General features: G+C 47.3%; 2 long non-coding RNA genes across 11 annotated transcripts; both read right to left on the bottom strand.

The window, feature by feature from the left end:
- Positions 1-3,520: 3,520 nt before the first annotated feature.
- Positions 3,521-5,306, bottom strand: LOC123133063 (uncharacterized). Its single transcript, XR_006465154.1, has 2 exons — positions 4,941-5,306; positions 3,521-4,302 (listed from the first exon to the last, which is right to left on the bottom strand). It is a non-coding gene; the product is annotated as an uncharacterized lncRNA (long non-coding RNA).
- A 550-nt stretch (positions 5,307-5,856) lies between these two features.
- Positions 5,857-10,808, bottom strand: LOC123135375 (uncharacterized). 10 transcript variants are annotated; one of them, XR_006465974.1, is made up of 9 exons: positions 10,110-10,808; positions 9,760-9,990; positions 9,193-9,610; positions 8,932-9,043; positions 8,255-8,658; positions 8,084-8,172; positions 7,378-7,751; positions 7,023-7,301; positions 5,857-6,202 (listed from the first exon to the last, which is right to left on the bottom strand). It is a non-coding gene; the product is annotated as an uncharacterized lncRNA (long non-coding RNA). The 10 variants fall into 10 exon arrangements; XR_006465975.1 differs by having other exon boundaries at positions 5,857-6,205; XR_006465973.1 differs by lacking the exon at positions 5,857-6,202 and having other exon boundaries at positions 6,848-7,301; positions 10,110-10,542; positions 10,619-10,808.
- Positions 10,809-11,395: the final 587 nt, after the last annotated feature.

Genomic DNA, 11,395 nt, shown 5'->3' on the forward strand with positions numbered 1-11,395 from the left:
CTGGGCCTGTGATTTTCGGTCGAGGGCAGACGCACTGCATACTACGGCAGAATCGAGAGCATACTATTAGTACCACCTTGTTTATATTACGATTTTGTCTATATGAATCGTAAAAGCGTATTATGACATGAGAAGAAAGCATATTGTGACGGTGAACCCGGAGACCCAATCCGTGCTTTATTATTAGGGAGAGACTAGTACAAATGCCCGTGCATTGCAACAGGCAAGGCAGAAAAAACCCGCTTCGAGTGTCATTATATGTCACTTATATCCAACTCTGATAAGGGAAAGTAGTGGTTGAATCTCAGCTCGGTGCACCCATGCTACCCCCATGCAAGAAAACATATTAATACATTTCACAAAAATTTAAACTGTGTAAGAATGATCATCAACAAATGTTAGAGATGCTTGCAAAGTTTAGTAGTCAAATGACATCGGAGGAGACATGAAGTGTAGTTCATTTAAAGGATTTGTATACAATTACTGAAAGATTTGAATCCTAATGGTTTCAATTATGTGTGATTAGAGAAGATTGTTTGATTTGTAAGATTGTATTTCATTCTTAATGGTTTTCTTTTCATGATTGGGCTTGGCCAAAACGCAAAATTATCTTGATGCGTCTCTCTCTTTCGTACTCCCGTTCTAGCACAGATATGGTTGGTTTGTGCATTTTTGTCTAAAAAAAAGATGGCCAGTGATAGGCGCCGGCGCACCGGCCCAAATTTGGGCCGGTCGCAGCGCATCCGTCCGATTCATCCAGTTACATCCGTCAGATCTGACGCCCTCTATAGTCGTCTTCTTCCCTTGTTTCTCACGCTCCCGCACACAGAGCATCGCCCCCGTCCCCTCCCCCTGACATATCGCCGTCAGGGCCGTCGCCGACGAGCTCCGACGCGTCCCCGCCCGTGGCCGTCGGGATTGCATCATGGCCGCCAGTAGGCCCCCAGCGCGCGCTCAACGAAGGATGCAACTCGAACGCCCCTGGCTCGTTCTAGCTCGCGGTTCGCCCTGGTTCCAGCATGCCCCTGACGTCACCGTCTCCGGCTCACCGTGGCCGTTAGCTTGTATCTTGCTGTCCAACAAGAAAATTCTGAAGAACAAACAAAATCCTCGAGCGGTCGGTTGAAGCAAAAATATTATTAGGTTCCAGCAAAAAAAAGCTCTAGTTCCAGCAAAACAAGTTCAGTAGAAAAAAAGCTCCAGTGATTGTAGCAAAAAGAAACCAGCTTCCAGCAAAAATATGTGCCGGTTCCAGCAAAAACAAATTTAGCAGGGAAAAGCTCCAAGGTCGATTGTAGCAAAAAACCAAGCTACTTCCAGCTAAATAATATGCCGGTTCCAGCAAAAACACAAAACCGGTGGTACCAAAAATAAAAATGGAGGCAAGTTTCCAGCGAAAACAGATGCAGGATGCAGCAATCCCTCGCTGGTTCCAGCAAAAATCGCCAACGGTGCTAGCAAAAAGAAGTAGCGGTTGTAGCACTGGTGTCGCCTAGGTTGCGAAAACGCTAGTACTTGCAGGTCCGACCATGGTCGGATCCAGCATCTCTCTCTCTGTAGCACAATCGTCGATGCTCCAACACAGTGGTTGGGCTTGGAACATCCCTAGCCACATTGCTGGCCGTGCGCCAACTCCAGCACGGCCGTGCGCCGATTGTATCATCATCATCCCCTGGTTCCAGCAAAAACACGCCGCGCCGTTGCTCGCAGCTAGAGAAGAGACTGATTAGGGGGAGGAGGGAGGGGGAGGGGGACTGGAGGAGCTCGCCATGGAGGTAGGATTTTGGCGGCCGGGGAGCTCGCCGGAGGAGCAGGACCACTAATTGGAAAGAGAGGCGTGGCCGTCAATGAGGAGTCAATGGGGAATCAATGGATGCAGCTATGTACGAGAGAGAAAAAGGATGAATGCGTTGTTCGGTGAAGAGATAAGACCCCCAGGGGATAAGGACGAGGGAAGCAGAAGTGTGGGCCATACGCGTGATGTGGCGTCCACGCGGCGTGCGCGCGGTAGACCGGCGCACTGTTCGGCCGGCGCCCCGGCCACAAACACTTACCAAAAAAGATGCATCGTTCATTTGCTAAACGGCTGATATGTTGGTTGGAGCCGACACGTACACCACCACCTCGCCGCTCCTCCCCTTCCGCCACCACCCCTGGACACAGTTGCCAGTGCCGGCGCGCGTCCACGTTCTGCAGGATCCGGCTCCACCCCACCCTTCATCTCCTCGACCACTGGCTGCTCCGACCTCTCGGGGACATTAGCCAGAACGGGACTTTTGTGCGCCCTCCTTCTTCGGCCGCCACTGCCCTGCCGATCACAGGTTGGTGGGCTCCGTCCTTGGGGCAGCGCATAGCCCAATCTCTCAACACCGAGCTCCTCCGGAGGTGAGCCGCATCGCTGTTGTGCACAACGTCTCCTGCCGGAGCCGTTCGCCTGTGTCCGCGCGTGCACGCATGCACCCGCGAGCCCGCCGCCCTCTCCTTTTCCTACTTCTGTACTTCCCCCCTTTCTGAATTCTTCTGTCTGGCAGGGAAGAAACTCCCATGGTGCTCGAGCTCCGTCATGAGCTCCTCACGTCGCCAGCCGACGAATCCGACCTCCCCCTCGCTGGATCCGGGCCGCCGCGAGCCCCAAGCCGCCCTTCCTCCGCACTCCTTCTCCGCCTCGCCGCCGGCAGACCCCGCCGTTGCGTCGTTCTTCTAGCCACACCCGCGACGTCCGTACGCATCGCATCTAGACACCTTCGTTTCTCATCTCCATGGATCCCCTTTTCCCCGTGACCCCATCGTTTTTCTTTTGGCACGGGAGCTGGAGGTTAGAGATTGAAACGTACAGAGACCGGAGAACCGAACGTTTTCTGAGACACCCCACTTAAAAGCAGGACTGCGGGTTGAATAGCAAAAAATACAGGGACCTTTGTGTAAAAACGCGGCAACGGTGAACCCGGAAACCCAATCCATGCTTTATTATTAGGGAGAGACTAGCATAAATGCCCGTGCGTTGCACCGGGCTGAAAAATGGGCATAACCCGCTTCATGTGCCATTGTGCATCATTTTTATATCTATTTTTAATAAATGTTGATAATATGGTTAAACATGGGAATTTTCTTATTTTTAATAAAAGTTAACGTTTTAGCAAAAGAGCCCGTGAGTTGCAATGGTATGAAATAAATTCCAGGGTTTGCGTGATATTCGAGAGTTTATCTATCATGGTGAAATACTGAGCTCTATCTCTCAATATGTTAGATTCTTCCTCGCACTTTCAGTATTAAAAAACTAAAGCAGAATATGAAAGCTAGCGAATCTCAGTTCCTAACACAAACATCCACCGGTGTGCAAAAAAAAAAACAGAAGTAATACGACATAACCAACAGTGCTCAAAGAGATATACTACAGATATGATGTTCGTCAGTCAAGTAGGAATAGTACTTGCCTGAATATAAGAGAATTCTCATTGTGGTCGTTTCCTCCTGTGACCAACTGATGGGCTATCTCATCTGTATCATCCCAAACAAGAGAAACTGAGGAAGAAACTTCTTGTTGATGTTGTTCAATCCATCAAAAAAGAACCGATGTTGTTCAACCTTTACGGTTGTAACTTGTAAGTTCATATATGATCAAAACTAAAATGCAGCCCCAGCCCATGGGGCACGTGGAGTGCAGGGGAAGTGGCGGACGCGGGAGCTGTAATCTGTCAGGTGATTATAAGCGTTTTTCATGTCTTGTTGGTTTCCTGCTCCATCAGAAATACAGTTACAATTACTGCAGAAATGAGGAAAAGGCAGAAGCATGTAGTCGATACACATGCAAGTGTAGCATGTGAAATACCACTACAGCTTACCTCGCCGGACTGAACTATGATCTAGAGACCTTGACAGAAGTGCTCGGATTCTAATTAAGATCTCCAGCTATTGACTAATTCAATCGATTCAAGTTGTGTGTATTGTACAAATTGCAGGTAAATATGTGAGCAAAGGTTGTCACCAATCAAAGTCCGTGTCCTTATGTAAACAGATCCTTGTAAATGTGTGAACAAACTGATGAGAGGTAAAAAGGAACGGTGTCTTAAAAAATTGGAAACCAAGTTCTTAGCCCCATTCCCCTTTATCTGGTTTTTACCTTGCTTCTGCTAATAAAAAGATTGTTTTCACGTAAACAATTCAAATGCACACTCTGATCTTTTCCTAAACCATCTCGTAATGGCAAAAGAATTGCATTCAGAGAAATCACATTTACCTCAGCACAGCACCCTGCTCAAATAGTCATTTCCATCAATGTAGACCAACCATCGTGCAAGGCACCTATAATTTACTTTGTTATCATCACAACATGGAAAATCTGACGTGGAAAGAACATTATACTTGCATAATCTAATCACCATAAGTAGAACAATATTCTTCCGCAATCTCAGCATAAATTCAATTGCACATAATCAGAACCGACGCATCATAGGATAGATCAAACAATTCCATGGTAAAGTTTTGGAGCGAGTGTTTTTTCAGCGGAATACGTGTTTCATTTGGATTGGAATTTTGAGATGCCTGCACGTTGTACTATTTTCTGATGTATTATATCATATTCTTAGAAGCTAAATGCATTTCGAATATAAGACAAACACCATGAAGCTACCTATCATTGTGCTTTGCTTTCTCTACCTGCAGCTTTGTTTTCACCTCAGATCCGTAAGGAGTGGAGACAGATAATTGTACAGAGGGAAAAGATTTTCAGACACACTTGGCTTATCACCACACAATCCATCGAAGTATTAGCACAAAATGTGGAACTACAAATCACCATCTCCACTCCACCAGTAGTTCAAAATCTCTCGGGACTTTAAACCTGACACAACATATGCTAATATACCAATACATGTATCAGTTGTAATTTTAGCTAGCTAGGAGCAGAGGTAATTAGGAAGCAAAGCTTGTTATTGTTGTACCTGGAACTAAGGCCAGATGAGAACCACCACAGCAGATATTCCACATCCATTGCTCCCCACGCTGATGGTGGCCGTCTTGTCCACTGACATCGCGCGTGAGACGTCGCTCCAATGTGTCCGAGTCTCCGAGAGGAGCCGGCGGCCAGGACACCGTTTTGGGCCGGCGGCGGGGACCTACGCTGGACGCAGCAAGGCGAAGGAGAAGAGGGTTGCGGATGGCCGGAGTCGGAGAGGAAGAGCGGCCGCGCGGCCGCGTGTGGCGGCGGCGGCGGCGGCGGCGGCGGCTGTGTCCGTGCGCATCGAGGAGAGCCCTCCCGTGCGTTTTCTGTCTGTCCAGATGCGTTTTTCCCTGTGCATCAGGGTCAATAGCAATTACCATAGGGGGAAGCAAAACGTTTTCCTGTTTGTAATATGTAATACTTAAAAACGTACCGCGGGTTGAATACACAAAACATCAAAGACCTTTGTGTAAAAAGTCCGCGACGGTGAACACGGAAACCCAATCCGTGCTTTATTATTAGGGAGAGATTATTAATTATTAATTATTACTAGCACGCATGCCCATGCGTTGCAACGGGAGATAAAAAATCCGAATGCCACCAATAAACATCAAAACATGTTCAAGACCCCACAGATCCACGTCCATTCTTTGAAAGTGGGAACATGAGTTAAACGGGGTGGACAGGGGATAGAAGATCAACAAATAGAAAAACATTCCTCGTTTTACTATCATTCCTAACAAAATGAGCTATAGATAAAATTGTACAGTATTCTAAATAAGTGTATAGTGATCATATATAGTAGAATGCGTACGTTATCTAGCCAACCATTTTGTAATGATATGTTCACAAACTTTAGTTGTATTAATACTGGCTCGTGTATCATTCTCTCCCATAGAAATCGTACAACAAAAAACTTGAGAACGCAAATGACCAATATACTCTGAATCAGTTCTCATACACACACTGTAATATAAAATCAGACCATATACTTTCAGCTTCTACGACAAAGAAATTGAAGCAAGGAATGTTGCGTTGGTCAGTTCGTCCATGAGAAAATGCAGTTGAAGGCCTCCATCCTAAATGCCAAGACCACAACCGTCATCTTGTCGTGGTCGCTGTGTAACCGGAAGGAGCGCACGCTGAGCAACCACAAGTTGGTGGCTGCCACGTTATCTTCGGCAGATTGTTGACTGAGGTCGAGAGCCTTGACGGTGTCTGGGCAGAGGGTGCGCGCACGCAGCATATATATATGTATGCAGACTCCTCAGCAAAATTGAAAAAAAAAAACTCAACTTTGTCAGCCCGACGAAAGGGCCAGGTTAGTTCAAAATGTGCCACTTGCTGGTGTAAAAACATGGAGCAATGACACATATATGCTCAGGAAGCTATCTATAACATTGTAATGGGATTAAAATTAGCTAGCTAGTATCGTATGTCTGCAAACTTGTCATCTTAATTATGCAAAAACGAAAAATCTGAAGCTAGCTGAGCATAAATGGTTTGGTGCCCCTTGGGTTGTTTTCTTGTCCTAACATAACATGGAGGAGGTACCAAGGGTTCAGCATTGAGCTTTGATTTACCTCCATTATCCCCGTGATACTGTGTTTGTGATGAACTAAATAGACAATTTGTTGTGCTGGGATGATTCTTGATGGATAGATAAGATGATCTTCGCAACAACTACCATCATGCATGAGCATGGGTAACATCCAAAATTTCCCAAAGCAGCCATGTTTTATGTCTATTCTGTTGCTTATTTCCCTCTGAAAATTGACAAACATCCACACTTCTAGTCTTATATCCCTATGAAAATCTATTTAACATACACAAATCTGCTTTTGGAGTAAGAAATTATAACCCATAAATAAGAAAAAAAATTAACTTAATTAGTTTTACCAATCCACATAACAAAATTTGATTTATCCATTACCGATTAACTTTAACAACACAGAAAATCAAGTCGCACACTCACACCTCAAATCTTGAGGCATACGCAGTCTGTTGAAGCCTCAAACATAGAACCATGTCATGTGAATTTCCAATAGAAAATTAGGACTCCATTTGCCTGTTTGATCCTTACCAGTTTATTAGTTCCGTATCTGTCAATTCCATGATCTTCCACAATGCTTCCAACCGCTCCATAACTCCTGTCGGTCCCTCGAGGTGGAAATTTTCACGCTGAGATGCAACAGAATTTATATCATGCATGAAGTCATGCAAAAATACCAACCTAACATATGCCAGTATAGTTTGACATAGATACAAATTGCCATCCTTCTCAGTAGCATCTCAAAACACCAAAAGGCATCTGCATCATCCTCGTATAGAACAACAAAAGGGGAAACCAGATCGCTCATACCTACAATCAACTTGTACCATTTAGGCAGTTTAAATAATTAAAGCAAAATGATGCAATGCTCCATTGAAATGCAAACCTTGACAGTATCCAGGGGAGGGATCAACCCATGCATAAAATGGAAGTATATCTGATTAACCTTCATGGCAGCCGCCGCTTGAACCCCGCAGGTCGCCGCCCATGGAAACGCTCGTCGCCAGCCCCTCCAGAATCGCCAGATCCAGCCGCCTCCGCTCCATTACCGGTGCCGGGCCTCGCGAGCTCCTTCCCTCGTCCTCCTACATCGACCCGAGCCGCCATGGACGGCCGCTGTGTCCGCATTGACTGCGGGCGAACACACGCGTCCGACGCATATGGCCCTGCCTCCGCGCCTCCCCTCCTGCTCCTCTCGTCCGCCATGTGCTCGCCGCCGTCGTCCTGCTCCCGATCGGATCGGGAGCGCCGCCGCTCGATCTGCAGCACAAAAAGAATATCGAACAGTTTTTTCTTAACTCAAATATAGTTCACACGGGTTAATTTATTGTTTCATGTGCACATATTGATCAAATAAATTCTTCCAATCTAGTTAATTGTACTGCTGGATTTTGGTGGTCATTCTGAATGTACAGATTTTTTGTGAGGATCTGTGAACTAATATGGATCTGTTGACGAACTATAACTTATAGCACTATATCTGCTTCTTGCTATCAGTTTTATTTTGGTCATCCAAGTGGATATATACACCAGTCATGCAGCCACAGTCTGCACTATTTGGTTAATGAGAACGGGAGGAGCACAACACTGACCCCATCGCTTATCTAAGCCAGCTTCAGGTCCACCATGGCCACCTACACCGAGCACCATATCACGTCCCCGAGCTTAGTTGTCGATTCATCTACACCAACCCAATCACCACAAACAGGGATACAATCAGATTTAATAAGAGATAGCTCCATGACCATGAGGAAAGCACGAACCGTGGGAGCAGCCCATAGGCGGCCGCGCTGGAGCACATCTGGTCGTCCGCGTATCCAAGAGCTAATCGGGGCAAGGCGGTCGATGCTGGGCGACCGCAGCGACGGCCATGTAACGGGGACACGAGGAAGAAGGAATCGGTAGGCGGTGTGAGGTGTGATGCCCTCGTCCTCCGGCGTGTAGTCCGATCTGTCCCCGTCATCCCCGTCCCCTCCTCCGCCGCCTCCACCTCCCTCTCCTACTCCTACTGGCTGCTCTGCCGCCTCCACCTTCCTCTCCTCCTCCTCCTACCAGCTCCTCCGCTGTCTCCACCACCCTCTCCTCGTCCTACCACCTGTTGCCCGTGGCGGCGCGGAGTGTGCCGAGCAGCCCGTCGCGGTCGGCGGCACGCACTCGAAAATCTTTACTGTGAAATTTAACAGAAAAATAATAACATTGCAATTCTGCTATTTCTAGTCGAATGCATAAACAAATTTGGGTTCAATCTCTGAAACTAAATACATGATTAATTGGATGAAAGAACATTCAGATAAAAAACATTGGGTTTTAATCTATCAACACAACCAATGTTTAATCAGGGATGACATGCTCCTTAGTCCTCCAAAAGTATATGTAGTAAAAGAATACCTATTGGATAACAGAAAGAACAGAAGGAGAAATAATCAACAATAATGGTGACCTGTAAGATAAGGAGCATAGGGATGTCCATGCGAAGAGTGGTTCAAACATGGAGAGAACTGGATGGTAGTCATCGCCAACCAAAAGCGGTTGGTGCAACCGAGATTATGAACCTGCAGTCATAAAAAAACAAAACTAAAGCTTGCATCAAAACAGTTGTTAACCAAACATATAGAACACATCTTCCTGATGACGAAATTATAAGAAATCAGCTGTATGATTCTATCTACATCAATCTGCCAGAAGGCACTGAACCTCGTACCATGGGTGGAGAACAGGCGGACGGAATTCCGGTGAAGTCACAAAACGGCAAGATTCTGGCAAAGTCAGCAAAACGGCGATGCAGCAATATCGAACATCCTTTTCAAAAAAGCAATGTCGAACATGGGAAGCAATTGAGCAGGGGTTTTCGTTGAGGGGTCGAGGTGTTCTTATACGTGCCTACATTGGCTTGCAGAACGGGCAAAGGAATCCCTGTCAAACACCCCATGGGTGTGTACTCAAGCAGAGTTCATCTTGTAGTAGGGTAAGAGCTGGCCAACCTCGAGTAGGGCAGCGGGCGGCGAGGTCCCATGCGATGGATTTCGATGCACTCAGCGGCGGTGTTCGCAGCGGGAGCCAGGCCGATGGGCCCGACAGCAGGCGGAGTGCGCCGGGAAGTCTTACATTGAATGATGGAACTACATGAATCAATTACCCGCAAAAATGAAACAACCCAGTTTACTGAGTGGTTGTACATTTGTACTGCCTTGAATTTTATAGCCTAACAGAGTATGTAAATAGTGCACATTACCATTCTAAACATTCGAGATGCATATAAGATGCGTACCTCATCAAACTTGGTTGAGAACAGGTTGAGTGACGTAAGAATGCCATCATTGGGACCTAAGTCCGTACTCTTTCATCACCTCCTTGTAACGCACAGTATCGCGGATATCAGTGTTGGCTCCAAATGGCAGTGTCATCACCGCAGGGTCAAGGTTGAACACATAACCCCTCATATTCGCCGATGCTTGCATATGACACATCAGATGGTGCATGAAGGTGGTCTTCCCCGTACCTACATTGTAGGCCAAAACAGAGTAAGCTTCCAATCACAAAATCTCAATAAAAGCTCGACATATCACTGGTTCGGTCGGCCATCCGTCCTACTAAAATGGCAACTGAATAGCGGCTCACCTTGTCCTGCGCACTGGCCTTGGCCTCGTCCTCCGCCGCCGCCTTGTCGTGCTCGTCGTCCTCGGGGAAGGCGAGCAGGGTGTCTGAGTTGGCGAGGCCCTCGCGCTTATCGTCATCGCGCACGGGCTTCTCGGCTGGCGGCACCGCCAGCGCCGGGGCCTTCATTGGCCGGCGCCGGCCCACGAGGGGATCTCCAGCCGCGCCTGCTGCTGCTGGCGGCGGCGGCGGTTGCTGCTAGATAATGGGATTGTGGGACGGACAAACAAAACTTACTAAAATTCGGAGGGAGGCGCTGGTCTTCGAGACCTGCGATGGATCGCTATGAAGACCGGGAGGAAGGTCGGCGAGGTCGGGATGGGGCGGATACAGCTGCAGGAGGTTGATTCCGACTGGATCCGGGCGAAGCGGCGGTCATTGGTGGCCATGGCTGCTCCTGTAGAAGAAGGGGAGAGGCAATCCTTGTGTGGGGGAGAGAAACAGAGGGGAAGGAAACGGAGAAGAGGGACAACCATAAGAGGGGGCGCGAAGCGTGGAGGTCCGGCTATGGTCGACGGCGGCGCGGCGGCCGGTGGCGAGGCCGAGCGCGAAGGCAGCGGGGCGGCGAGGGGCTCTGGATCGGGAGCTCCCCTTCCGATCTGGAGCTCGGGGGGCGCTGCGCAGGGGGGAGAACAGCCCGTGCGTCAGCCCACGAACACGGGTTAATTACCAGAAAACAGTAGGGACTTTTCTAAAAAACGGCACGAGGTGAACCCGGAGACCTAATCCGTGCTTTATTATTAGGGAGAGACTAGAAAACATGCCTGTGCGTTGCAACGGGAGAAAAAAGCGTATGCCCCTATCCTCCTTGCACATAGATCCACATCACTTACTTGCAAGGGTATATGGCCGCAAATGCATATTCAAATTAAGAGCGATCACAATGCATATTATTTATCTTATATATATTTCATACAGGGAAAATTCAACCTTGAAAATGAGGTGAAAGAGTGAACTTCTGGAATTAACGTCAAAGCCAATTACCTATTGGGGCATTGTATTATTAAAATATCCATACAACTTGGGATGTGATCATGAGAGAACAAAGTTGAAGAATGATTTTTTTATCAAGTAAAGAAGGTGAGAACAGTGCTCAAAATTCAAGTGTGAGATTATAGACAACACACAGATTGCCTTATTCCAACTGAAGAATATATGTACCAATGAGATCGATCTCCATGCTACACCAAATTATCAATTCATCAACTGATTGTACATTGCATATCAATTTACTTACCTGAAATATTTTT

Source organism: Triticum aestivum, chromosome 6B (assembly GCF_018294505.1).
Source record: "Triticum aestivum cultivar Chinese Spring chromosome 6B, IWGSC CS RefSeq v2.1, whole genome shotgun sequence".
NCBI classification, from domain to species: domain Eukaryota; kingdom Viridiplantae; phylum Streptophyta; class Magnoliopsida; order Poales; family Poaceae; genus Triticum; species Triticum aestivum.